This window comes from Limulus polyphemus, unplaced genomic scaffold, assembly GCF_000517525.1.
Source record: "Limulus polyphemus unplaced genomic scaffold, Limulus_polyphemus-2.1.2 Scaffold7640, whole genome shotgun sequence".
In the NCBI taxonomy this organism is placed as follows: domain Eukaryota; kingdom Metazoa; phylum Arthropoda; class Merostomata; order Xiphosura; family Limulidae; genus Limulus; species Limulus polyphemus.
This window is the reverse complement of record NW_013673250.1, coordinates 24362-29425: the sequence shown is the minus strand read 5'-3', so window position 1 is coordinate 29425 and position 5064 is coordinate 24362. Positions and strand designations below refer to the sequence as shown.

The window sequence follows — 5064 nt, the reverse complement described above, 5'->3', positions numbered from 1 at the left end:
AACTTATATAACACAATATTCGGTCTCATCAGAGATAAGGTAACTTATAACTTATATAACACAATATTCGGTCTCATCAGAGATAAGGTAACTTATAACTTATATAACACAATATTCGGTCTCATCAGAGATAAGGTAACTTATAACTTATATAACACAATATTCGGTCTCATCAGAGATAAGGTAACTTATAACTTATATAACACAATATTCGGTCTCATCAGAGATAAGGTAACTTTGTAGTGTCCTGGTTAGAGTGTAGTGAGAAGTTCTGTAGTGTCTTGACAAGAGTGCAGTGGGAAGTTCTGTAGTGTCTTGACAAGAGTGCAGTGGGAAGTTCAGTAGTGTCGTTGTCAAAATGATGACTTATCTCTGATGGTTCTGTAGTGTCCTGGTTAGAGTGTAGTGGGAAGTTCTGTAGTGTCCTGGTTAGAGTGTAGTGAGAAGTTCTGTTGTGTCCTGGTTAGAGTGTAGTGAGAAGTTCGGTTAGAGTGTAGTGAGAAGTTCTGTAATGTCCTGGTTAGAGTGTAGTGGGAAGTTCTGTAGTGTCCTCACTACACTCTAACCAGGACACTACAGAACTTCTCACTACACTCTAACCAGGACACAACAGAACTTCTCACTACACTCTAACCAGGACACTACAGAACTTCTCACTACACTATAACCAGGACACTACAGAACTTCTCACTACACTCTAACCATGACACTACAGAACTTCCCACTACACTCTAACCAGAACACTACAGAACTTCTCACTACACTCTAACCATGACACTACAGAAGTTCCCACTGAAATCTTACCAGGACACTACAGAAGTTCCCACTGAACTCTTACCAGGACACTACAGAACTTCCCACTACACTCTTGCCTATAGTCTATTACTCACCATCTCTACAGAAATATTTGTTCCCACGCTAAACTGAGATGTGGTAGTCTACTTGAAAGTGTCTATCAACACTGAATCGTGTTTACAATTGAAAGTTGATTACTCATCCAGTTTATAATGTTGCAGCCTGTACATGTCCACAGATGTTTAAATTGTACTTAAAAGTCAATCCTTTTTTAATTCCATCTTTATAGATAAACACTACACAGGAACACCGAGTTCAAGTTGGATAAGACGGCCCCTTAGTGAATGTATTTAACTCGTGTAGCATACATGTGTAAATACGTAACTTGTTTAGCTGTCAGTGTGATACTGGTCTTCAAAGTGTGGTATTTATCTAATACCTGTTTTCTGCTTATTCCACAATATGCCCTATTTATCAAAGATAATATGATAATTCGATCATTTTATTCTCTGCCCAAGCTTATACTTCATAATTACAAGAGATAGCTTAAAATCAAATGGCTATTCGAATATAAGGACAGATTTTAAAATGTGAGTATGATAACTATTTTTAATATATTACTATTTCAAAAATGGTACTCTCGTTCTTCGGTGGTCTGGAAGCTTTTTCTGAAATCGTTTGGTCGAGAATACACGTAAATACAGTAGTATACGCATTGTCCTATCGATAGGTGTGGAGTTAATGCTTATATATATCCACGTACACATACTTCTAGAAACATCCTTTCCCTCACAATCACGCTGAAGAACTTACAGATGGCAACACTTGTCAAATTGGTATAAAAATATACTTAACACATGTAATTCACGAAATACAGCCGAGGCGTTACTGGGCGTACAGAATATGTTGTTACGTTAACTTTCACTGAGTGAATACACTGTTGGATATAATTCTAAATTAGTGCGTGTATCGTGTGCAGAACTGTTAGATAGACTTTCAAATCAGCGCACAGAATGTGCTAATAAATTGTTGGGTAATAAAGTAGAAACTTTTTTACATGTACGACGTTTCGATAAGATTATGTCGTCATCAGGTACATTTGTAATAACGTCTTTCACTACCCAATCAAAATGTCTCCAAACTTTGTTTTTTAGCAAGTGAGATCCTCGTCAACAAATCTAAATATCAACACTTTAATGGATAAATGATAGATAGATAGAGTGTGTGAATACATTGTTGAATTGCTTGTAAGTCAAGACATTGTTGGATAGACTTCTAAATCAAAGAATAATAGACTTCTAAATCAAAGAATCGAGTGTGTGAATACATTGTTGAATTGACTTGTAAATCAAAGATAAGAGTGTGTGAATACATTGTTGGATAGAGTTCTAAATCAAAGAATAGAGTGTGTGAATACATTGTTGAATTGACTTGTAAATCAAAGATAAGAGTGTGTGAATACATTGTTGAATTGACTTGTAAATCAAAGATAAGAGTGTGTGAATACATTGTTGGATAGACTTCTAAATCAAAGAATAGAGTGTGTGAATACATTGTTGGATAGACTTCTAAATCAAAGAATAGAGTGATTTAGAAGTCTATCCAACAATGTATTCACACACTCTATTCTTTGATTTAGAAGTCAATTCAACAATGTATTTACACACCCTATTCTTTGACTTACAAGTCAATTCAACAATGTATTCACACACTGTATTCTTTGATTTAGAAGTCTATCCAACAATGTCTTGACTTACAAGGCAATTCAACAATGCATTCACACACTCTATTCTTTGATTTAGAAGTCAATTCAACAATGTATTCACACGCTCTATTCTTTGATTTAGAAGTCAATTCAACAATGTATTCACACACCCTATTCTTTGATTTAGAAGTCAATTCAATAATGCATTCACACACCCTATTCTTTGATTTAGAAGACTATCCACCAATGTATTCACAGAATACATTGTTGGATAGACTTCTAAATCAAAGAATAGAGTATGTGAATACATTGTTGAATTGACTTCTAAATCAAAGAATAGAGTGTGTAAATGCATTGTTGAATTGACTTGTAAGTCAAAGAATAGGGTGTGTGAATACATTGTTGGATAGACTTCTAAATCAAAGAATAGAGTGTGTGAATACATTGTTGGATAGACTTCTAAATCAAAGAATAGAGTGTGTGAATGCATTGTTGAATTGACTTCTAAATCAAAGAAAAGATTGTGGAACATAACACTCGAGACCCCAGATATTCACAACTTTAAACCATTTTTACTAAAAAACTAAACCAGTGGTAGTCTATATCCAAGATCTCTTCATAATTACCAAACACATATAATAAATTGTTCACTTCTTTATGTACCAAGAAACTTATCGGGTTTGAAGCTCAGCCCGTGAATCACGATCTAAAGTTCTATATCCAAGATCTCTTCATAATTACCAAACACATATAATAAATTGTTCACTTCTTTATGTACCAAGAAACTTATCGGGTTTGAAGCTCAGCCCGTGAATCACGGTCTGAAGTTGGACATTAAGACCGACTTTTTCTTCAATATTGATTTATAGTGGAATTAGATAAAACAAGTGTTAAGAAAAACACACGTTTAAAAATTAGATAGTCACTGGCGGTTAATCTACCAGTGATTCTCGTGAACGTCATCTTAATATTTTATACGCAATAAATATCCAGAAAATCAGAGAGGAGAAATTAGTAGGTGATGTATTACACATCATACCACTTGATATGTGTAATTGTAAGATTTCTGTGTGAGTAAAGGGCGTTTTAAAATACCACCAGTTAACATACATTTTATGAATTAGCAAACATTGGTACGAATAAGATGTAAAATATGACTTTATCGGAAACAGCTGGTAAGTAAATACCTAAGACTACGGAACGAAAAACGAACACCAGTAACGAGTCTGAAGATACGTGAGCGATACCTTCAGTGTGCGTGGATGACGTCACAGAAGGACACGCATTAGCCTTATCTTGTATAACGTCTTCATAGAAGGGCACACCTTAGCTTTAGCCGCGACCTGCAAAATACTCGCGGTAGTTTTCGTGCCCTTCGCTTGAATATTTCTTCGTCCATCATCTTAACGCTCGCCATTCCATTTAAACTACGCTTTCTTGCAGGCATTATGTGTTAGATCGATAAATCCTGGTCTACTTGGAAAAAATGTACACGGTCAGACAAACTTAGGTAGACGTAACTTTATTTAATAAAACTACACGTAAAGTAAACAATAAAGTATAGTAATGGTATTTATAATAGTGTACAGAGCATGAAATAAGTATAAGAGTCCAGTGTATGACACGGTTTTATATCTCGAAACAAAGAAACTCACAAAAACAAAGAATAAAACCCGTACTAAAGAAGAAAGTAGCTAAAAGATGTTTATAGCAGTCTATGATACGAACTAAAGCTAAATTATTGCAAAGTAAAGTAAATGTAAAGTTGTAACGAAGGCAAACTTAGCTGAATATGCAGAAACGTCTGAATGCGTGTTCACAATGCTATAAGCATGGGGTTTTGAACGAACTTCGCATGCGTATTTTAGACCTAAACAAATCGAGAAAGCCCATAGAAATTATATCGAGTGTAATGTTAATTGTTTATGAAATTAAATGCGGATTAAATGTTGTTTATGTGAAATATTTTGCAAATTAAAAACTAAAGTAGAAATTGAAGCCAGTCGTCAAATGATGACAACTACATTGCATTAAAAAGTTTGACGAAGTAAAAACCAGGTAATGCGATTGTGAGAAATTTGCGAGAAAAGTTCCGTACAAACAAACGCAAGTGTATGATTTGTATAGATGTCCTCACAGAAGGACACACATACACATTAGGCTGACCTTAATCATGTTTGTTTGTTTCTTAAATCAACAAATATCCGCCCTGCAAAAACCTCAATTTCAATGACTAAATAATTTCTTTATAGTGGCCAACAGCTTAAATCCTTTTATAGTGGCCAACAGCCTAAATCCTTTTATAGTGCCCAACAGCTTAAATCTTTTTATAGTGCCCAACAGCTTAAATCTTTTTATAGTGGCCAACAGCTTAAATCCTTTTATAGTGCCAAACAGCTTAAATCCTTTTATAGTGGCCAACAGCTTAAATCCTTTTATAGTGCCCAACAGCTTAAATCCTTTTATAGTGGCCAACAGCCTAAATCCTTTTATAGTGCCCAACAGCTTAAATCTTTTTATAGTGCCCAACAGCTTAAATCTTTTTATAGTGGCCAACAGCTTAA

General features: G+C 34.8%; 1 protein-coding gene across 2 annotated transcripts in view; it reads right to left on the bottom strand.

Annotated features, from left to right (window-relative positions):
* Nucleotides 1-5064, bottom strand: part of LOC106474750 (dopamine receptor 1-like) — a 28085-nt gene that overhangs the window by 8776 nt on the left and 14245 nt on the right. The window contains exon 1 of one of the 2 annotated variants that reach the window (XM_022403053.1): nucleotides 1417-1532. The exons of the other annotated variant lie outside the window; for it this stretch is intronic. The gene's annotated coding sequence lies outside the window, so the exon portion shown is untranslated. Of the gene's footprint in view, nucleotides 1-1416; nucleotides 1533-5064 lie in introns of those variants that run through there. 2 annotated transcript variants of the gene reach the window in all.